Below are 24459 nucleotides of genomic sequence, written 5' to 3'. Positions count from 1 at the left end.
AGAGAGAGAGAGAGAGAGAGAGAGAGAGAGAGAGAGAGAGAGAGAGAGAGAGAGAGAGAGAGAGAGAGAGAGAGGGAGAGAGAGAGAGAGATGGAGGCGTCCCGCCGACACTTCTCTTAACTCACGGCGACGCAAACACAACTTGCGTCAAAAACTTTGTCGCAGAAACGGATTTTACGGCCCTCATGAGGCCAGCCAGGGCGCTCTGACGCTGAGGCCAGCCAGGGAGCTCTGACGCCATGATGTATCACGAACGAATAAAGATATAAAAAAGGGGGGGGGGGGGCAATTTCCGGTCGAACACGTCAATATCTTAGCCATGACGTCGGTAGATTACGGACCATTACGCTAAGGCGGGTCGTGGCGGCCGATACAGTCCAAGCCAGCAGTGTCGGGCGGGCCGTCTGGGATGCTGCCATACAGGGAACTGCTCTCCACCTGGGTCTGGCTCAGATATCATCTTGATCCTCATCTCGGCGGCCTGCGTGAGACGGAGACCCACACCAGTTTGCTTCACCGGTAATTGGTCGTGTGTTCATATCTGGTGGCCTCAGAGGCAGGCTGGGCCAGAAGGCGAGGGGGGGGAGGATCGATCTACGGGGTAATGAAGGCAAGTACTGACGACAGAGAATTATAGAGATGATGCTGCTGTCTGTGGCTATAGATTGTGCAAGCTCGAGGACGATGAGAATAGTGGACAATAATCTCTGCACGATTGATGTCCAGTGGGGTTGGAATGATGTCCAGTGGTGCAGGGTTGATGTCCAGTGGTGCTGGGTTGATGCCCAGTGGTGCAGGGTTGATGTCCAGTGGTGCAGGGTTGATGTCCAGTGGTGCAGGGTTGATGTCCAGTGGTGTTGGGTTGATGCCCAGTGGTATAGAATTCATGTCCAGTGGTCTAAAGTTGATGTCCATTAGTTTAAAGTTGATGTCCATTGGTTTAGGTTTGATGTCCAGTGGTTTAGGGATGATGTCCCTGGGCATAGGCTTGACATGTGGTGGTGTGGGGTCGATGATCACGCAGGATGTTGCTGTCTTATCTCTGAGCCTCAGCCACAAGTGGGTTGCTGGCATTCAGTGCACCAACACACACTCCCTCCCTCCATCTTACACACGACAACATGACACTAACAAGGTTCGTAATTCTTAGCTTTATATATTTTCCAGCGATGAGCGCTACGCATTACCCCAGTCTAATGGCAAAATCTCGTCGTAAGTACTCGTAGGTAGGTAGGTAGGTAAGAAGGGAGGTAGACGGGTGGGTAGGTAGGTAGGTAGGTAAGTAGGTAGGTAGGTAGGTAGGGAGGGAGGGAGGGAGGGAGGGAGGGAGGGGAGGAGGTAGGTAGGTAAGGAGGCAGGTAGGTATGTGAGTAGGTAGGGAGGTATGCGGGGAGGTAGGTGAGGAGGTAGGTACGTAGGTAAGTAGGGAGGTAGGTGAGGAGGTAGGTAGGGGGTAGGTGAGGAGGTAGGTAGGGAGGTAGGCGGGGAGGTATGTAGGTAGGTAGGTAGGTGAGTAGGTAGGGAGGTAGGCGGGGAGGCAGGGAGGTAGGTGGGGAGGGAGGGAGGTAGGTAGGTAGGAAGGTAGGTAAGTAGGGAGGTAGGTGAGGAAGTAAGTAGGGAGGTAGGTGAGAAGGTAGGTAGGCGAAGTAGGTAGGTAGGTAGGGGAGGTAGGTGAGGAAGTAAGTAGGGAGGTAGGTGAGAAGGTAGGTAGGCGAAGTAGGTATGTAGGTAGTTAGGTAGGTAGGGAGGTAGGTAGGTAGGGAAGTAGGTAGGGAGGGAGGTTAGGAGGTATAGAACAGAACAGTTGATCTAGCCAGACATTCAACAAGTATGGAGCACAGCGCCTTAATAACATGAGCACTTAGTTATCATAATTATGTATTCTACGATCTACGATCTACATTTGAGTAAGTAAACAATATGACTTGTTAACAATAGTTATAATTACTTGACATTTCATCAATTCATCTAAATTTATAAAAAATAACTTCCCTCGAAAATAGACAGACAGTTTGACATGAACAGTTGCATTATGAAAATATATTTGCACTGAGTTGGCCCACAATTAGGATACTGTAGAATATACGTTTCGCCACCTGACGATGTCATCATTTTCACAGTGAAATAATACATGATATTCATTAACCACAACATTACCATGACATTTACTGCCAATACGACCACCTTCCCTGCTCTCATCTCGGTATCTACACACAATTACTGATAATCTATCGTCACAAGCTCGTACTTTGCTCACTAAAATGTTGTTACTCTTTCATAATCTTATGAGATATTCCTCCATGCCATATACCTGTTTATACAATCTATAATTACTACAAATTGATTTAGTTAACAAGTTCTTAATCCAAGGAGTAATCCACTGAACTTATTTTAACCTTCATTCAACTGCCTTTCTGAATCGAGTTGGATTGGTAATATTCTGCGGCCTCCCACACCTCAGACACACCACCACAGTCATCACACATGCTCTCAACACAAGCTACCCATGCATGCTCAGGTGTAAACACCCACCACGTCTAACTGCAATAAACATTTTATACATCCAATAACTCCGTTTAGCGTCTTGGAATCACTCGCGACCAACAGCTAGTCATTCTACATGTGATGTATATCTTGAGTGGGTAGACACCGGTCGGTTCCTCCCACACACACTGTACCACTTGCATGACTGCCATTCATTTGGCCGGTGGTGTAGGGCGTCGTTCTGATCAGCCTCAGGATTCTCATGCCCCTGAGGTCGGTGGCCAAGTCTCTCACGTCCCCCGGCACTGCCCGCTGGCACGCGAGGTGAAACAAAAGACATCCTTCTGGATTCGTTACGTTCGTTGTGATGCTGTTCATTACTGTGGCTCATAATGCTGTCCAGAAAACAGCAGTCTATATCTGTATGCATGGTTCGCGCCCACGCCCACTACCCACGCCCGCCGCCCACCACCCGTACAGACGTCTACGTGTGGCGGGGGCACTCAGCACACCCAGTACTGCGCACATATTTACATATGAAAACCTCTCAGTGTACACCTGTCGGTTATTAATGGCGCAGCGATCACAGGTGTCCTACCTGCATCCATCCAGCGACAGCCAGCTGACCAGGTGGTGTTGTCCACGGCTGTGTTTATGTCAGGGATCGTGATGTCATGACTGTGTCTGCCAGTCACTGATCAGGGTTAATTGATGTGTCATCCAATCACAGAACAGAGTTCAAGACGTTAGTTCTCTATAAGCCAATCATTGATGAGGGTTCAAGACGTCATTACTACGTCAAGCCAATCATCAATCACGATTCAGAAGGTCATTAATGTATCAGCCAATGACTCATCAGGTGTTCATTACTTCATGACGAAAATAAACACAAAGCTAATAAAAACGATATTAGATTACACCAAATGAAATTTTTTGGAAAAGCTAAATGCATTGAATAAATACAAACTCATAAAAAAGCAATGATGAAACATGGCATCAGATATATTTTTATGGTCACATAAAGGCGAAGGTGGATGAATATCCAGCACAACGGAGATCATCCCTCTTTCGAAGGAACAGTCACCCGTCAGCATTCATTACTGACTTCGGAAGGAGTTTGCCCCAGTAATGAGCATAATCCTCACTCCCTCTGCAGGAGTGCAGGACACTGGCACACAGTCCTTTCACGACAGACTGCCATCCAATTAAACCCTGTCCCATTAATCCTATCAAATTTTATGAACGACTTGAGGAAACTCAGAGGGGAGGATGGACAGGTACTGAGATTAGGTATGTACCAACTGACAAGATATCAAATACGGCTGTTTCTCAAAACCACCACAGTTGAGGAAGCATGAGTTACGGGGGCGACGATCAGCCACAATATCCAGGGCCCCTCCCACGCAGGGCTGCGTACCACTTTGTTTAGCTGTTTACATGCGACGAGCTGTGACGCTCGATGTGTGGGGAGTATGTGACGTTCTCTCTACGTAACGTTCTCTCTAAAGGACTGTCTCTCTACGTGACGTTCCCTGTACGTGACGTTCCCCATACGTGACTTCCACTGTACGTAACGTTCCCTATACATGTCTTCCCCTGTACGTGACGTTCCCTGTAAGTGACTTCCCCGTACGTGACGTTCCCTATAAGTGACTTCCCCTGTACGTGACGTTCCCTATACATGTCTTCCCCTGTACGTGACGTTCACTGTCCATGAAGTTCCCTTGCAACACAATCCCTGTACGTGACGTTCTCTGTCCGTAACGATCCCTGTACGTAACGTTCCTTGTGGGTGACGCTCCCTGAATTCAAACAGCAACAGACCCCTAGGTCCTTACGAGGCTGTTAGTGACAGTGGAGGAGAACGAAGACTAACGGAGTATTGCGGGAGAGAGGAAGACACACACGGGGTGACTGAAGGAAAATGATCCATAAACGTATCGTCCAACGAAGGAGTCGCGACCCGTGTGAGTCGTAGATCTGATACGACGTATCTATACAGCCTGTGTTGTAACGTGTGTATGACACTGCTCTCAACGACTGTGATTGGTGAATCACTCCAGACGTGAATAACAACCTTGTTGAAGATAAGGTCCCTCGCCTCATTCGAGGCAAAACGTGTTAGTCCCCCACGAGTTTATATCCAGTACCGCGAGTGAAATCACAGGACCCCCATCTATATGTAGCTCGTTAGATCGAGATGATCGAAGTCTTTAATGATCCTGAATAGCTGTATTAGATCACCTCTCAACCTTCTCTTTTCTAAGCTAAATAGACTTAAATTCGTTTCGTTAGTTCTCATAGGATTTGTTTTTTCTGGCGGGGAATCGTCTTGGTAGCTCGCCTCTGTCCTCCCTCCATTCTGTCTACGTCTTATTAACTCAAGTAAGGTGACCAAACTGAACACAGTGCTCAAGATGGGGGACGCAGCAGTGAGCTGTGCGAGACCTTCCCAATATGTGACCTTCCCTGTACGAGGCGTTCCCCTGAGACGAGGATGTCTGGACGTCTGGGAAGGACGCTCCATAATGCTCTGTCCCTCTCACCCACCCCTTCGTCTACCCGTCTGGTCGGGGGGGTCACCAGACGGTAACTGCAAGGCAGGAGTTCAAGGTCGTCGACTTCTCCTCGTCGACCCCACCACAGGTCATATCGTGCCATCTCCGTATCACGGTTATAACCGCTCACACCTTACAAGTCACACCTGGCTATCTCCGGTCAACACCTTACAAGTCACACCTGGCTATCTCCGGTCAACATCTTACAAGTTACACCTGGCTATCTCCAGTCAACACCTTACAAGTCACACCTGGCTATCTCCGGTCAACACCTTACAAGTCACACCTGGCTATCTCCGGTCAACACCTTACAAGTTACACCTGGCTATCTCCGGTCATGACCTGTGTCCCTGGCCACACCTAGCCATCACCGAATCAAGGGCATGAATTCTGTACACACAGAGGTCACATCTGGTTGTGTCTAGATCAAAGGTGTGACCTCCTCAGCCCACAGGTCACACCTGGTCGTCTCCAGGTCATTATTCAGCTTAATGCTACAGCTCAACAACTCTAAATCCTTGAACTTTACGAGAAATAAATTGGCAACTGTGATCACATTGTTCTATGTTCTCATTTACATATTAAAGTTACACTATATGTTTTCACATTTCGTGTTCACATCCGTCTGCCTTCCTCTTTCCACTTACTTTAAAACATTAGGAAATGTACCATTAATGAACATAAGTTTGATATAGATATTTCTTGTCTTTTCAACTACCTTTGTTTTAGAAACTTTATGATACTAAAAATTTGTGCACAGTTTCTGAACGCATTGGTTGGTTAGAGAGCCACTTTGGTAAGTTACAGAGCCGCTTTAGTTAGAGAGCCACTTTGGTAAGTTACAATGCCGCTTTAGTTAGTTAGAGGGCCACTTTGGTAAGTTACAATGCCGCTTTAGTTATTCAGAGGGCCACTTTGGTAAGTTACAATGCCGCTTTAGTTAGTTAGAGGGCCACTTTGGTAAGTTACAGAGCGGCTTAAGCTCGTTACAGAGCCACTTCAGTCAGTTACAGGGCCGCTTCAGTCAGTTACAGGGCCGCCTCAGTTAGTTACAGAGCCGCCTCAGTTAGTTAGAGAACGGTCCCACTTCATTACACCAGACAATATCTTTCCGCAGCACTTGTTGTAGATGATTGTTAATTACTTCGATCATATCTCCACAACTGCCACTCTCCCTCACTGCCATCCTGTCCGGGGAAGAATGTCACTGCAATAGAAACAAGAGAACCTAAATAAAGTGATCTCTGGCCCTGACTTCCCTGTAGCAGGACTGTGACACAGTGACCTCTGGCTCTGACATCCCTGTAGCAGGACTGTGACACAGTGACCTCTGGCTCTGACATCCCTGTAGCAGGACTGTGACACAGTGACCTTTGGCTCTGACCTCCCTGTAGCAGGACTGTGACACAGTGATCTCTGGCTCTAACCTCCCTGTAGAAGGACTGTGACACAGTGACCTCTGGCTCTGACCTCCCTAAGGTAGGACTGTGACACAGTGACCTCTGGCCCTGACCTTCCTGTAGCAGGACTGTGACACAGTGACCTCTGGCTTTGACCTCCCTGTAGCAGAACTATGACACAGCGACCTCTAGCTTTGACCTCCCTGTAGCAGGACTGTGACACAGTGACCTTTGACCCTCAGGATTCATGAGAGAACTATAGTCTCCTGCATGACATGATTGCATTAATGGCTTCCTTCTCGTGTTTGTACATTGCCTACGTGTTCCTTCTAATCCACGGAGTAAATGAAACATGGTAAGTTCCCAAGTGCACTTTCGTGTAATGATCACATCATCAGGGGAGGTACAAGAAAGAAATATAACAGTCGGTTGATATACAGGGAAGAGACGTAGCTAGGACGCCATTTTGCCATTGCCTACGCGAATCGATCTAGTTCCTAACAAGATATATAGACAGACCGACATCAGGACCTGCCCTTCCTCATGGGGGAAAAAGAAAAAATTCAGACAATGAAGGGAGTCATACTATACGACTGGGTTTCTTAAACCAGCGGAAATGGTAGGGTTCTCGACTCTAATGAGGTGCAAGGGTATCCTCTTCTTGCCCTAATGATCGCGCTAATGCGAAAAGACTAGAATGAAATTGGTCAACTTAGTTGGACGTTCGATACGGCTCATTATCAAGGGTCACACGTCTAGAGGAACTGCTCTTAACACGCTCGTGGCCTTATAGAAATACTACAGACATCAAAATACATCAAATATAGTTAATGTCTTTAGAAAGCAAAGGAAAGAAGAAAGTAGAAATTAGGATAGTGTGACCCTTACATAAATTCCGCTGAATCTAGTGGCGAAGTCAGGTGACGTGAGGGGGTAACAGGCCAGGTGTGCTCGGATCCCCCCCCCCCCTCTCCCCTCTATACACACACACACACACACACACACACACACACACACCGGCCTGCGTTATCAGCGGGCACATCACAACAGCAACGGGTCATAATCGCTGAAGCTCATCATCGCTGAAGCTTATCCGACTGTAAACCTATCATACACGGCAACTCTGGCCCGGCTGTCACAAGTGGGTGTAGCTGTGCATGAAGAGATAAAGGGGGGGGGGGGGTCGGAGACAGACAGAGAGAGAGAGAGAGAGAGAGAGAGAGAGAGAGAGAGAGAGAGAGAGAGAGAGAGAGTTACATAGATACACAGACTCAAGGTCCAAGCGAGGTGGTCTGATCTTCACGATCCTTAAATGAGAGAGAGAGAGAGAGAGAGAGAGAGAGAGAGAGAGAGAGAGAGAGAGAGAGAGAGAGAGAGAGAGAGAGAGAGATCATCACCAGTTCACTGCTGAGGAAAAGTTGAACGATTCTTAGCTAAGAATATCTATCGGACTATATCGAGCGGATGAGCTGGCCAGCTGTTCTGCTGGGGAGCCATTTGACCTGCCTTCACCTCTGTCCCTCTATATATAGTCGGCCAGGGATCCGTGTGAATTACCTCCATCTCTCTCCCTCTTCCCATATACCTCACTCGCTCCCTCTGGTCCCAGGCATCCATCACTGGTTTTTTTACACCTTGATGTGGCGCTTCTCGTTCCAATGGTGGAGGAACCCCAGCCATCTGATTCCTAACTACCGCTGGGAAGGGAGTGAGGGAGTGGGGAACGTCCTAGACAATGAAGCTCCGATACGTTCGAAACAGTGAAACACAAAAGAGGCTTTTTACGGTTCTCGCTAAGTATCCATCCAACCATGCCACAATGCCCGGAAAGAATGGTGTGGCCTATGGCCATAAGAAGACCCATTCGGACCCATGCACAACGCCTGAGATACAGCAGTCTGATCTCTCTCGCACTGCTGAGATTGAGCCACTCGAAGGCGTTCTCCTGTTACTTGGTGTAGGGTTCATACGAAACAGTACTCGAAGCGCCTCGACCCCAAGATCAGCAAAGGTGAGAGGTTAATGCTCTTCTTCTTATCGGTCCCGCAGGAATCTTGTCTTTATGGCTATACTTGTCAACCACGCCGCCAAGTGGTGACCAAGAGGGGGTCACCAAGAGCTCTAGTCACCCACGCTCGACCTACTTAGGGGGTCACCAAGAGCTCTAGTCACCCACGCTCGACCAAGAGGGGGTCACCAAGAGCTCTAGTCACCCACGCTCGACCAAGAGGGGGTCACCAAGAGCTCTAGTCACCCACGCTCGACCTACTTAGGGGGTCACCAAGAGCTCTAGTCACCCACGCTCGACCAAGAGGGGGTCACCAAGAGCTCTAGTCACCCACGCTCGACCAAGAGGGAGTCACCAAGAGCTCTAGTCACCCACGCTCGACCTACTTAGGGGGTCACCAAGAGCTCTAGTCACCCACGCTCGACCTACTTAGGGGGTCACCAAGAGCTCTAGTCACCCACGCTCGACCTACTTAGGGAGTCCCCAAGAGCTCTAGTCACCCACGCTCGACCTACTTAGGGGGTCACCAAGAGCTCTAGTCACCCACGCTCGACCTACTTATTGCTGTATTTCTCCGTCCTACACCCTTGTCACTATGGACAGCCAATGGCTGGCCAGGCTGTTCAGCATCTCTGTATGTCTGACAAGATCAGATATGGCTGCGTATACCTCTCTCTCTCTCTCTCTCTCTCTCTCTCTCTCTCTCTCTCTCTCTCTCTCTCTCTCTCTCTCTCTCTCTATCAAGGGAGGTCAGCTCCACCCACTCTCCCTCTCCACCCACTCTCCCTCACTGCAGCGTGACCTTCTGGGGGAAGCTACTTGTGATTCAACTTGCTTCCCAGGTTTAGCCTCAGCTGTGCCGGTGGTGTCTGGTCTAGCCTGCCTCACCTCAAGTGGCCCTTTGGCTCAGGTTACGTCCTACCAGCCAGCCAACGGAATTTTTGGTACTTAATCTTATAATGGACTTTTTAATGTGGCATCTTCAGGTTCGGTATTGCCTTATAGCTCTCTCTCTCTCTCTCTCTCTCTCTCTCTCTCTCTCTCTCTCTCTCTCTCTCTCTCTCTCTATCTATCTATCTATCTATCTAAGTCTATCTATCCACTGATCTCTCTCGCTGGGCACGTATGGTTGCTACAAGCGACGAGCAGACGACAGAAAAAAAATGCTCAAAAATCGTTAAGCATCGACATTTTCAATGTAAATTACACAAAAGTGATAAATGAAGCTGCCAGTGGTCAAGAAGTGAACAGCCGCAGACGAAGGTTAAGTATAAGATGAAATGAACTGATGGAAGGCAGTAGATGCCAGAGCCTGGCGCCTGAGGGTACGGTAAATATATACCATAACCACAGCGAAAATATTCCACAGAAAAATAACGAAAATATACATAAAAGATCTTAAAATGAATCAGAAAATACAACAGCTTAACATTAACCCAACTAAGAGTTACAGCTTGAAGATGAAAATGATGAAAGGTTCACTGCAAAAGTGATTCGGCTTCTAGAAATAGCAGCCATCTACTTAACGGCCCTGAGGATGTAAACATTGCACGGGTAAAGCCAATAAGGACTTGACCAAGCGGGAGGTGGCGGAAGAACTCCTCACTGGTGGAGGTGAATGGCCTGGGACGTATCACAATCAAGATAACATTATATATAAACCTTTAACGAAAATGAAATACACTGCTGCAATAACGTAACAAAGAGAGAGATCCCAATAAAGTCGGGCATGTCCAACAATGTTCTCAAAAAGTAATGAAATGCTACAGAGGAGGAGAATCAGAGCTCAAATGACCAGAAGCCAACACGAAGTAAAAATGTGTATTGCGAAGGAAAGGCAAGTTACCCATGCTGGCCGTCAATCATGTACTCCAATAGAAGTACTAAAGGACCAAGAGAAATATTGCGGCATGATGGGAAAAAAGACAGTGAAATGTCTACTGGGTCAGTGTAGAATATGCAATATGTGGTATACATAAATCCTAGCTGCATGTGGTATAAGAATATATCCTAGCCCTTTGTGGTAAAGCCTAGTCTGTTGTATCTGTAAACCCTAGCAAAATGGAGTATAAGTTAATCCTAGCAGTATGTGCTATACGTAAATCCTAGCAATATGTGGTATAAGTAAATACTGGCAATAAATCCTTGCAATATGTGGTATAAGTAAATCCTTGCAATATGTGGTATAAGTAAATCCTTGCAATATGTGGTATAAGTAAATCCTTGCAATATGTGGTATAAGTAAATCCTTGCAATATGTGGTATAAGTAAATCCTGGTAATATGTGGTACAAGTAAATCCTTGCAATATGTGGTATAAATAAATCCTAGTATAAAATGTCGGGAGTGCAGAGCAGAACATGCATGCCTAACGTGAAGTACAAAGATACAATAAAACAGATTGGCCTTTGGCTCGTACGGGATCTGTGTTAGAGATATACAATGAAACACTCAACCAGCGTGAGAGTGAGGGATGAAAGGTGGAGACATTTTCACAACTGATAATAAAGATTGAAAATGAAAGCAGCGACTGAGGTATGGATGATGATGATCATGATGATGATGATCATGATGATGATCATGAACACCTGAATGATGTGGCTGGTAACAGAGAAGATGTAAGAAGAGATAAATGGGGAAAATAAATAACTAGAAAGTGTATTCCATGGATCACTTGTGTTGCCTCTACTGTTGTATAGTAGCTGGGAGTGAGATGAGACGAGCTGGAAACTACTGGTTTGAAAGACTCTCGTATTGTGTTCCATGACCAAAGATGGATTTAGTATTATTCCAGTTATGAGCCGGATTAAGTTGCATTTTTCATCGGGTTCCTCACTTAGGCAAGATCCAAATTAGAGTTACGGGTTTCATACCGTTCAGTTGTTTAGGTGTTGGGTGACCAACTGTTATGTTGCATGGTGCAGTGTGACTCCCGACGACGCACGTACGGACGGACGGACAGACGAGGACGACGAACGGACGGACGGAGCGATTCTCAAGTGTCTGCCATACGACGCAGGCGACAGAAAACGTGAAAGACTGATTATTGAAAAGAAGCCTTCATACATCTGACCAACAGCTTCATGGACTGGAGACTTCAAAGTCCTTCTTCTACAGAATTGAAGGAAAGAGTGACAGACTCGTCATCACAGGAGGGAAAACAGATGAACATGTTAAAATACATACGTAAATTGAGTCATTCATCTTCATGCAATCAAGAACATGTGAACGATACACAACACAACGAACTCAACTTTCTACTGACATGAAAGCTACTCGTCATTAACATCTAGGTAAACAGAAGAAGCATTTTAGTTCACAACATTACGGAAGCACTCACAACCTACTCTCTAGATCACAAAAAGGAAGAGGAGAATATGGAACAGAAAAGCCTGAAGGACCTAAACTCTCACAGTGGGGAAAGAGGTAGAAATACATGGACTGAAATGATACATATCAACTGAGGCGGCACGGCCAACTGAAAGCCCTGATCAAGGCCATCTCGTTAACGACACACACACACACACACACACAAACACTTGTATGTATACATATATGAAGAACCTTCACTTCACCGTCATGGTGTATATGTACAATCACCATGGAATTGTGCATATATATATATATATATATATATATATATATATATATATATATATATATATATATATATATATATATATATATATATATATTCATACTATTCGCCATTTCCCACGTCAGCAAGGTAGCGTTAAGAAGAGAGGACTGAGCCTCTGAGGGAATATCCTCACTTGGCCCCTCCTCCGTTCCTTCATCAGGAAAACTAAAAACGAGAGGGGAGGATTTCCATATACAGTGCCGACAGAGAACGGTACTAGAGATGACGACGACAGAATTAAACACCTGGAGAAAACGAAGCGCTGGACTTTGGAAAACACCATATTGAAATTAGACTTGCAATGGCAAGTCAAAAAAGGCGCGAAATGACGGTGCAAACCTTCACCGAGAGAGAGAGAGAGAGAGAGAGAGAGAGAGAGAGAGAGAGAGAGAGAGAGAGAGAGAGAGAGAGAGAGAGATTGAGGATCATGTGTCCGCACGAAGTCTGATGACTTGCAGTGTTGTCTGGGGCGCCATCATCACACGAAGACAACATAAGAAAGAATCCAGTAAAGATTCTTAAAGTACAATACGAAAGAAATAGAATAGGCGACGCACTATTCAATGGTGAAAGGAGTGGAATCTATACACTAGAATGAAGCGATACATGATAACCTGTGATTACTGGAAGGGGGGGGGAGTAAACACAGAGATATCAAGGGCACAACCATATCAGAAAGTCCTAGGAAGAAGATGATGATGATGATGGTCGAGTCTGTCTGTCCTTGAACAAACGAGACAAAAAAACAAAAACAAAGAACGCAAGGGTCGAGTCTGTCTGTCCTGAGCAAGCGAGACAGAAAAACAAAAACAGTAAAAACGCATGAGTCACAAAAAAAAAAATTACGAAAGACATCTGGATCCAAGGTTCGCAACAGTGGCAGGTAGAACACTACATGAACGAACACACAACGAACGAGGCTGCAGAGGATAACAACAAGCCACAGGTGAGGTGTGCTCTACATGCGAGCACAGCCCAATGACAAAATCGTTTCGTGTGTCTTTTTTTTTCGTTTATGATAAGGTATTTAGTCTCTCTCTCTCTCTCTCTCTCTCTCTCTCTCTCTCTCTCTCTCTCTCTCTCTCTCTCTCTCTCTCTGTGTGTGTGTGCTACTGTCGTTTACCGCTGATAGTTTTGTCGTTCACCACTGGCAGCTTTGTCGTTCACCACTGGCAGCTTTGTCGCTCACTATCGCCAGATTTGTCCTTTTCCATCACTATCGTCTAACTCTGTTAGCGTCGTCGTTAACCATCGTTTAAGCTTTCTCGTTCACTATCCCTGGCGTCGTCGTCGTCTTCGAGAACATTGCCCAGGTGGCGTCCTTGCAACTACCTTTGCTATCATAGCGTCTTCCTGTGCTTGATAAGCATTATACTAAGTAAATCTATTGGCTTCCTGCGCCTCCAATTTATTCCTGGGACGCTTCATCTCCTCTTCCTTTCACATATCAGGTCATCACGACTCTATATTGCTCCCTTGTGCCTTAAAGTTATATCCTCAGGTCTGATGTTCACTTCATTCTCCATTGTAACTTCCACGTCATTTCTCCCAAACCCTGTGACTGTAATTTCCAGGCCGCGAGTCACATTGCAGGAGTTGCTCACGACAGTCTGACCCACAGCCGCATCTCCTTGCCACATACCATCCTCCCAAGTCTTCCCCTTTTAACTCTTCACTCTGCTCTTCACTGTTTATCTTTTCTGGCTCATTTCCACTTGCATCTTCTTGAAATTTGAATATATATATTTATATTTACAAACATAGATACCAGTGCGTATTGTGTGTACCTTTCTATCAATAGCCAATGTCCTGGTTTCTCATAGTTCTGGGTTTGTTTGACATCTTTACCACAAACTGCTTGCCGTAGGTCACGGACAGTAACGAGGGCATTCGTTGAACACATGCCTTACACCCACGGTCGTGTGATCAGCAAGAAGGTCAGTTCCCTCCCTCCTATGTGCAGCCACTACCGCGCAACACAAGACTGACGTCATCAACCCCCTCCACACCAATACCGATTCCAAAGCACCAAATTCCGCCACTTTCCTCCCTGGCCGTCCTCTGATGCCGCCCGCCCACCAGCTCAATCTCCGGTCAGCAGGCACTGCCAGTGAGGCTTGCCTCCCGCCACCGAGATATATGATTCCCTCTATTCGAGGCACCGACGATAAATCCAGGGATAAAGCCAGCTGCCTACGCCATCCCCTGCCACCCTCCTTTGTGCGATGTGTGTGTGTGTGTGTGTGTGTGTGTGTGTGCGCATATCTCAGTAGAGTGTTCCTACCATCATTTTGAAGGTGTTACCGGACTCCGCCTGCGTGTGGTAACGCCGCGACTGTAAAGTCACCGTCAGCGAGGCTGTATCAACGTCAGTGGACGACAAGGAGTACAGTGTCGTCGAGGAACTTCTCTCTGTGGGAATTTCACGATTCGAAGGAGTCTGTCATTTCCCTGCTTCAGCGTGGAGCGCAGACAGCCTCGAAGCTACACAATTCCTTAAAAGGGTTCTGTTCTGAAGTCCCATAAAAGGGGTTATAAAATTGTATATCTAATTAACTAATTAATCATTAATTGAATATGTAAGAATAAGATCAGTAAGGAGAAAAAAAAAATCAGTGAGACGCCGAGATCCAATTGTTCCTTCCCTCCGTCTGCCAGAACATAACAGCCCCAGGGCCAACGTTTAAACCATTTTCGATTAACTGTTTTGCAGACATCACAAATACCTCAGTGGAGGGAGTGAGTCCCCGCCGCCACCCAGCGTGAACACCGTCCCCAGGGAAGGTGTCAGTGTCGAGAATATAATCTATACTTCACACATAAAACGAAAATCGTTGTGTTCCATCAATAAGACTTAATCGCTGTCCGGGGGGTGCACAGTGAAATATTATTTTTCCTGCTTGGCTGCCAGTGATAACAGCTTCTATCTGCCAATTCTTGACTGACCTGTGGGTCAACAACTTGACCGAACTAGAAATATCTAACCTAGTCTCACAAACAAGTCACTGATGGGTAATTGTTTACTTATATCGCGCCACTTCATATGTGGGTCAACATATTTATCTCATGGATGAGATGGCTAGTTAAGCTAAGGATATTCTTTAGTTTTCCTAAGCGTTGGGATTCCTACAAACATATATATATATATATATATATATATATATATATATATATATATATATATATATATATATATATATATATATATATATATTCTCACCTTCTCGGAGAAGCATTTAAAACCTCTCTCGGCATACTGTCCAGGGGAATTACGATTTGTTTATTTCGAACGAACAACGAGAGATACGCAGGAACCTCGGCGACGACAATTATTCTCTTCTCAAGGTTGATCAACCAATGAATAGTGGAAAAGAGAGGAAAAGAAATAGTCTAGAGGTCTTTTAAAGTAAAAAGTGTAAGACTACTGAGAGACGAACCAACCAACCTTACCTAACCCAACCCCAGCCTAGCCCTACTGACAGACGAACCAACCAGCCTTACCTAACCTAACCTCAGCCTAGCCCTACTGAGAGACGAACCAACCAACCTTACCTAACCTAACCTCAGCCTAGCCCTACTGAGAGATGAACCAACCAGCCTTACCTAACCTAACCTCAGCCTAGCCCTACTGAGAGATGAACCAGCCAACCTTACCTAACCTAACCTCAGCCTAGCCCTACTGAGAGACGAACCAACCAACCTAACCTAACCTAACCTCAGCCTAGCCCTACTGAGAGATGAACCAGCCAACCTTACCTAACCTAACCACAGCCTAGCCCTACTGAGAGACGAACCAACCAGCCTTACCTAACCTAACCTCAGCCTAGCCCTACTGAGAGATGAACCAGCCAACCTTACCTAACCTAACCACAGCCTAGCCCTACTGAGAGACGAACCAACCAGCCTTACCTAACCTAACCTCAGCCTAGCCCTACTGAGAGATGAACCAGCCAACCTTACCTAACCTAACCACAGCCTAGCCCTAATGAGACGAACCAACCTGCCTTACCTGAACCTAACCACAGCCTAGCCCTACTGAGACGACGAACCAACCAGCCTTACCTAACCTAACCTCAGCCTGCCTACTGAGAGACGAACCAGCCAACCTTACCTAACCTAACCTCAGCCTAGCCCTACTGAACGACGAACCAACCAACCTTACCTAACCTAACCACAGCCTAGCCCTACTGAGAGATGAACCAACCAGCCTTACCTGAACCTAACCACAGCCTAGCCCTACTGAGAGACGAAGCCTAGCCCTTCTGAGAGACGAACCAACCAGCCTTACCTAACCTAACCTCAGCCTAGCCCTACTGAGAGATGAACCAGCCAACCTTACCTAACCTAACCACAGCCTAGCCCTAATGAGAGACGAACCAACCAGCCTTACCTGAACCTAACCACAGCCTAGCCCTACTGAACGACGAACCAACCAACCTTACCTAACCTCAGCCTAGCCCTACTGAGAGACGAACCAACCAACCTTACCTAACCTAACCACAGCCTAGCCCTACTGAACGACGAACCAACCAACCTTACCTAACCTAACCACAGCCTAGCCCTACTGAGAGATGAACCAGCCAACCTTACCTAACCTCAGCCTAGCCTACTGAGAGACGAACCAACCAGCCTTACCTGAACCTAACCACAGCCTAGCCCTACTGAGAGATGAACCAGCCAACCTTACCTAACCACAGCCTAGCCCTACTGAGAGATGAACCAACCAGCCTTACCTGAACCTAACCACAGCCTAGCCCTACTGAGAGATGAACCAACCAGCCTTACCTAACCTAACCTCAGCCTAGCCCTACTGAGAGATGAACCAGCCAACCTTACCTAACCTCAGCCTAGCCTACTGAGAGACGAACCAACCAACCTTACCTAACCCAACCCCAGCCTAGCCCTACTGAGAGATGAACCAACCAGCCTTACCTGAACCTAACCACAGCCTAGCCCTACTGAGAGATGAACCAGCCAACCTTACCTAACCTAACCTCAGCCTAGCCCTACTGAGAGATGAACCAGCCAACCTTACCTAACCTCAGCCTAGCCTACTGAGAGACGAACCAACCAGCCTTACCTGAACCTAACCACAGCCTAGCCCTACTGAGAGATGAACCAGCCAACCTTACCTAACCTAACCACAGCCTAGCCCTACTGAGAGATGAACCAACCAGCCTTACCTGAACCTAACCACAGCCTAGCCCTACTGAGAGATGAACCAGCCAACCTTACCTAACCTAACCTCAGCCTAGCCCTACTGAGAGATGAACCAGCCAACCTTACCTAACCTCAGCCTAGCCTACTGAGAGACGAACCAACCAACCTTACCTAACCTCAGCCTAGCCCTACTGAGAGATGAACCAGCCAACCTTACCTAACCTCAGCCTAGCCCTACTGAGAGATGAACCAGCCAACCTTACCTAACCTAACCTCAGCCTAGCCTACTGAGAGACGAACCAACCAACCTTACCTAACCTAACCACAGCCTAGCCCTACTGAGAGATGAACCAACCAGCCTTACCTGAACCTAACCACAGCCTAGCCCTACTGAGAGATGAACCAACCAGCCTTACCTGAACCTAACCACAGCCTAGCCTACTGAGAGACGAACCAACCAGCCTTACCTGAACCTAACCACAGCCTAGCCCTACTGAACGACGAACCAACCAACCTTACCTAACCTCAGCCTAGCCCTACTGAGAGATGAACCAGCCAACCTTACCTAACCTAACCACAGCCTAGCCCTACTGAGAGATGAACCAACCAGCCTTACCTGAACCTAACCACAGCCTAGCCCTACTGAGAGATGAACCAGCCAACCTTACCTAACCTCAGCCTAGCCCTACTGAACGACGAACCAACCAACCTTACCTAACCTAACCACAGCCTAGCCCTACTGAACGACGAACCAACCAACCTTACCTAACCTAACCTCAGCCTAGCCTACTGAGAGACGAACCAACCAGCCTTACCTAACCTAACCTCAGCCTAGCCCTACTGAGAGATGAACCAGCCAACCTTACCTAACCTCAGCCTAGCCTACTGAGAGACGAACCAACCAGCCTTACCTGAACCTAACCACAGCCTAGCCCTACTGAGAGACGAACCAACCAACCTTACCTAACCTAACCTCAGCCTAGCCCTACTGAGAGACGAACCAACCAACCTTACCTAACCTCAGCCTAGCCTACTGAGAGACGAACCAACCAGCCTTACCTAACCTAACCTCAGCCTAGCCCTACTGAGAGATGAACCAGCCAACCTTACCTAACCTAACCTCAGCCTAGCCCTACTGAGAGATGAACCAGCCAACCTTACCTAACCTAACCACAGCCTAGCCCTACTGAACGACGAACCAACCAACCTATCCTTAAAGACGCAACGATGTTGTTACAACACGCAAGCTCGACGTGTTTTGGCCCTCGAATATGGTAGTCCTGGTCTTTGACCCGATTCTTATGGGTCAGGCCAAAGGCCAAGCCATTATACTCCTAGGGTCGTATCGTCACCAAGTCAGAGGTCAGAGCAAGGGATGTTCCGTCGTCTTTACAGTTCGTACTTTCATTTACAAAGTGTAACATTTACGAAGTGTACCAGATCAGGCTGTTACTGGTCACGTGGTCCCGCGGGTCACCAACAGTTTGGATGATCAACGACCTGACTCACCAGCTTGAACTGCCCAAGCTGTGTGTGTGTGTGTGCGTATGGTGAGTAGCGTGGTGTACAAAGACCTGTACGATGACCTTCGTGAGGTACACGTGCCTTGAATAAATCACCTCCCTCATGTATTTGTGCTAATGACCTCAAATCAGTGAGGTATAAATTAGAGGTTTAGTAGGTTTAAGACTGCCAGTGTTATCTAAATATACCTTTTCACCAAGCATTGTCTAACCACCAGATATGTCAGCGACCCAACGTATGTATGTATGTATGTGTGTATGTTGGATCCAGTAATCACCTACAGGTATTACAGGACTGGGTGGAGGGGGAGGTTATGGTAGTCACTAGTTTAACTTAAGATTAGGATGAGTTGGATATTTCCACACTTTGGATAAGCATATGGATGAGGTACATTTCGATCTATGTGTGTGTGTGTGTGTGTGTGTGTGTGTGTGTGTATGTGTGTGTGTCTGTCTGTCTGCCTGCCTGCCTGTCTGTCTGCCTGTCTGTCTGTCTGTCTATGTACAAATACTTAGGGGTAAAGACATGGACCATATGTACAAGGTTAAGATGACGGGGCAGCACAAGTGTAAAACTCTTTCTTCGTTAACACAAATCGTAATCGTACACACTTGTCAGCCTCAGCCACTACACAATACTCTCACTGCTTTCTACTCCCTACCAGGAACACATCTTTCAAGGTTTTCACTTTTTTTTCAAGCTTTCACTCGTCCTTCACTTCATGTAAGTTAGCGCCTCACTGTATAACATCAATACTCCTATTACTTCTATTTTCAACGTGATATTCCCAGTAAGTCTTACAATCTACGACGATGCATCTAATTCTGAGTATTTCAGGTACACAACCTTTCCGTATAAGATTTCCAGCAGTAATCAAACGAGATCTATTTTCGTCGGTATGTATGCATATGAACTTCACATCAACATGCACGGAATAAATAGCTCCTTGCTATACAACATCGCTGGGATATCAAGCAACCTCTTCTTATTCTTAATCTTAATCCAATATGGTAATGATAATGATATTAACTGATAATGATAATGATAACAACAACAATAATGATAATAATGATATTAATAATAGTAATAATAATAATAATAATAATAATAATAATAATAATAATAATAATGATAATAATAATAATAATAACAATAACAACACCAATAATGATAATAATAATAATAATGATAATAATGATATTATAATAATAATGAAAATGATAATGATAATAATTTGATGATAGGATGGCAGATGTAAGGTGTTGGGTCGAGGTGGAATGCGAAGTGAGAGTCATGGAGAGTGGTTTAGTGAGGAGAGAAGAGGTGTTGAAAGCTTAGCGTAAGATGAAATTTGGCAAAGCAACTAGAGAGGATGGTATTGTGGTTGAATTTCTTAAGAAAGGGTGTGACTGTGTTGTTGATTGGTTAGTTAGGATTTTCAACGTATGTATGGATCATGGTGAGTTGCTTGAGGATTGGGGGGGACTGCATATTTGATACCACTGTATAAAGGCAAGGGAGGAGGGGGATAAAGATGAGTCTTCAAACCACAGAGATATAAATTTGACGAGTGTACTTGTTAAGTTGTATGGAAGAGTAGAGATAAGAGTACTAAATATCACTCAAACATTCCAACTAGGATGTGGGAGCAAATGATATTTTACCCTAGTTTGAGACATTACTCACGTCAGCTGTAAAGTGTGTAGCCAGAGGTATGGACACAATTTAGAACGCTGTGAAGATGTGCTACCTTTTAGGAATGAATGAACCTTCGTGGTGTACCGTTTAGCGTTCCTGACCGTGACGCATCCACAGGGCCGCTCAGAGTCGAGCGTACGAGATTCGAATTTTGGTTGCGGCAATCGTTCCACAGTCAACCCAGCTGTTCATCCACTCCTAAGTGGTGGTCGATGAAATGGGTACCTGACTCAGGTTAGGATATATATATATATATATATATATATATATATATATATATATATATATATATATATATATATATATATATATATATATGTGTGTGTGTGTGTGTGTGTGTGTGTGTGTGTGTGTGTGTGTGTGTGTGTGTGTGTGTATTGGAAATGAAATGTTTGAGGACAATATGTGGTGTGAGGTGGTTTGATCGAGTAAGTAATGAAAGGGTAAATGAGATGTGTGGTAATAAAAAGAGTGTGGTTGAGAGAGCAGAAGAGGGTGTGTTGAAATGGTTTGGACACATGGAGAGAATGAGTGAGGAAAGATTGACAAAGAGGATATATGTGTCAGCGGTGGAGGGAAGAAGGAGAAGCGGGAGACCAAATTGGATGTGGAAGAATGAAGTGAAAAAGATCTTGAGCAATCGGGGCCTGAACATAGAAGAGGTGAAAGGCATGCGAGGAATAGAGTGAATTGGAACGATGTGGTATACCGGAGTCGACGTGTTGACAATGGATCGAACCAGGGCATGTGAAGCGTCTGGGGTAAACCATGGAAAGTTCTGTGGGGCCTGGATGTGGAAAGGGAACTGTGGTTTCGGTGCATTACACATGACAGCTAGAGACTGAGTTTGAACGAAACGAATGTGGCCTTTTTTGTCTGTTCCTGGCGCTGCCTCGCTGGAGGGGGAATGCTATTTCGTGTGTGGCGGGGTGGCAACAGGAATGGATGAGGGCAGCAAGTATGGGTATGTACATGTGTATATATGCATATGTCTGTGTGTATATATATATATATATATATATATATATATATATATATATATATATATATATATATATATATATATATATATATATATATATAGCGTCAATGAGATGTTCTTGATTATGGCCTCAGTCTCCCGTTCCGTCTCAGCTAACATAAAAACAGAACTGTATTAGATGGCAAAACTATATTATAAGCTCATGTAATTGACCAATTTTGTAACAACTCAGGTTGCAATTATGTCGTCACTGGAGTCTAACAAAGTCCCTGTAACCTTTGCAATGTTTCGGCGCTGCTGTTTACAGTAAATCCTACTCGCTGATAAGGGAACAATCTAGAACACCAAAAATGTATTTACGTAGAATTTTGAAAAGGCGCACAATCCGAGGTTTACCAGTCGGTCAAGGTGACCAGGTTATACAGTCATGTCGTTCGTCATTAACACTGTATTTCCGTCATCCTCGAACAACAAGATCTCTATAAAACTTCAGTGTTAGTTCCAATAATGTTGATATCACGATAGACATGTTGTTACGATCCGAGAGGCTAAGTTAACCAGGGCTGATCCTTCTCCTTACTAAATGCATCTCGGGAGTAGAGGAAACACCAGAAAAAAAGAAGAACGTAGTCGTCCATGGAGAGTTCGAACTGATTGAGCCCATCCGCTGACACAGCGACTACGTGTTACGGTTCTGATATATACGAGGCTTTGTACCCCACGAAAACACTCATGAAAATCATCCAGCTTGTATTTGGGAAATTACAGTAAATCCGGTAATGAGATCGACCGTGTCATAAACTGTATCTAACCAGGAGGATACGTAAATATGACATGACATGAAAATACTAGATTAACCTCACCAGTTGGTTATATTTAATTGATTTTAGGAAACGATTTGAAACTGAGAAACGAAATTCAAGTGTATATCAGACAGTAATGCTATCCTTTCCAAACTAATTCATGACATTTGATATATATATATATATATATATATATATATATATATATATATATATATATATATATATATATATATATATATATATATATACATATATATATATATATATATATATATATATATATATATATATATATATATATATATATATATATATGAATACTTCCCACGTATTCCCTGCGTGTCGTAGAAGGCGACTAAAAGGGGAGGGAGCGGGGGGCTGGAAATCCTCCCCTCTCACTTTTTTTTTTAATTTTCCAAAAGAGGGAACAGAGAAGGGGCCCAGGTGAGGATATTCCCTCAAGGGCCCAGTCTTCTGTTCTCAACGCTACCTCGCTAATGCGGGAAATGGCGAATAGTATGAAAGAAAGAAAGAAAATATATATATATATATATATATATATATATATATATATATATATATATATATATATATATATATATATATATATATATATCCCCTGGGGATAGGGGAGAAAGAATACTTCCCACGTATTCCCTGCGTGACGTAGAAGGCGACTAAAAGGGGAGGGAGCGGGTGGCTAGAAATCCTCCCCTCTCAATTTTTTTTAATTTTCCAAAAGAAGGAACAGACAAGGGGGCCAGGTGAGGATGTTCCCTCAATGGCCCAGTCCTCTGTTCTTAACGCTACCTTGCTGACGCGGGAAATGGCGAATAGTTTGAAAAAAAAAAAAAAATATATATATATATATATATATATATATATATATATATATATATATATATATATATATATATATATATATATGGAAGGAGAAATTTTTTCTAAGGTAAACCAAATTTTCAGGTCAGTCTGCCCTTGCTTAGAGGTAGTGACGACAACACTAGTCGTCCAGTCCTCGCCCAGGTATTCTACCAGCGACCAGCCGTTGCTACTTCGTCCCGCATGATGTCAGCGTCAGCAAAGTTGTTGTGTCACACGCAGCGGGAGGCAGGATCAAGCCTGGTGGAGAGGCAAGAGTGACGGAGGTTGTTTGCGTTGTGGACTGGGAACTGACGGCGGATCACGCTGCCATTAAACACAAGACGGACGAAATCGAGCACTTCTCGCTGGCTTAGCGGGTGGCGCCATGCAAGGTTAACGGGCGAGCGAGTGACGCTAAGGATGTGATCGTTAGGTGAAACAGTTGAATAGACGTAAAGTCTCGTTACCTTTAGTATATGACATCTTCAGTCGGGGAATTTCATGACGAAGATTTCACACAATAAAAGTTCAAAGGCAGTGCTTTATACCCCACTAGAATCATATTCGAATAAAATGTTGTAAGTGTGCATTGTCCCATTGTATAAGTCTATTCTGTAATTCATGATGTACCTCAAACCTTCTCTTCAATCTCTATACATTGTACGTTTCCTTTTTTGTCATGTATTGTACTTCCTGTGACAAGAATAGAACCCTCTCGGGCCCACCTGTGTCCGTGTATTGTACGTTCTATACTCGCCTCCACCTACCGTCTAGTCATGTACCCTCCACCGTAACGCCTTGTCTCTGTGTAACCAGAAGGTAAAGTTAGAAAGATTAAGTAGTAATGCGAGAGGCCTCTGCTGCGACCTCTGCCAGTCACAACACCTCTGCCAGTTTTGATCTCATTCGGTCTTGAGTCTTGCCAGTTTTGAGCCCTGGTTGTTTTGACCCTTTGAAACCCTGACCCCCTGCTAGTCTTCACCCTTGCCAGTCTTTCACCCTGCCAGTAATGACGCCTGATAGGCTTGACCCTTGCTGGTCTTGGCCACTTCCAGTGCTGACCCCTGTCAGTCTTAACTCTTGCAAGTCTTGACCCTTTTCCAGTTAAGAAACCCGCCAGTCTTGACCTCTGTCAGCCATGACCCCTCCGCCAGTCTTGTGTATAAGTCATTCATCTACTCTTCTACCCTCTGGGGGCGGGTGAGTGTGTGTGTGTGTGGGGGGTTGGGGGGTTGGGGGGGGGGGGGAAGAAGAACCGATCCATTTCCATGAAGTGTGAAGGTAATAAAATAAGTGGGTCAGCCAGAGTGTGGCTGGTGCTTAAAGGTACTTGACC

General features: G+C 45.4%; 1 long non-coding RNA gene across 1 annotated transcript; it reads left to right on the top strand.

The window, feature by feature from the left end:
• Window positions 1–335: 335 nt before the first annotated feature.
• LOC139759773 (uncharacterized) lies at window positions 336–23852 on the top strand. The gene is made up of 2 exons (XR_011715143.1): window positions 336–519; window positions 23226–23852. It is a non-coding gene; the product is annotated as an uncharacterized lncRNA (long non-coding RNA).
• Window positions 23853–24459: the final 607 nt, after the last annotated feature.

The sequence above is a fragment of the Panulirus ornatus genome, chromosome 3 (assembly GCF_036320965.1).
Source record: "Panulirus ornatus isolate Po-2019 chromosome 3, ASM3632096v1, whole genome shotgun sequence".
Classification (NCBI taxonomy): domain Eukaryota; kingdom Metazoa; phylum Arthropoda; class Malacostraca; order Decapoda; family Palinuridae; genus Panulirus; species Panulirus ornatus.
The sequence above is the reverse complement of the archived record's forward strand: the minus strand, read 5'-3'. Positions and strand labels throughout refer to the sequence as shown.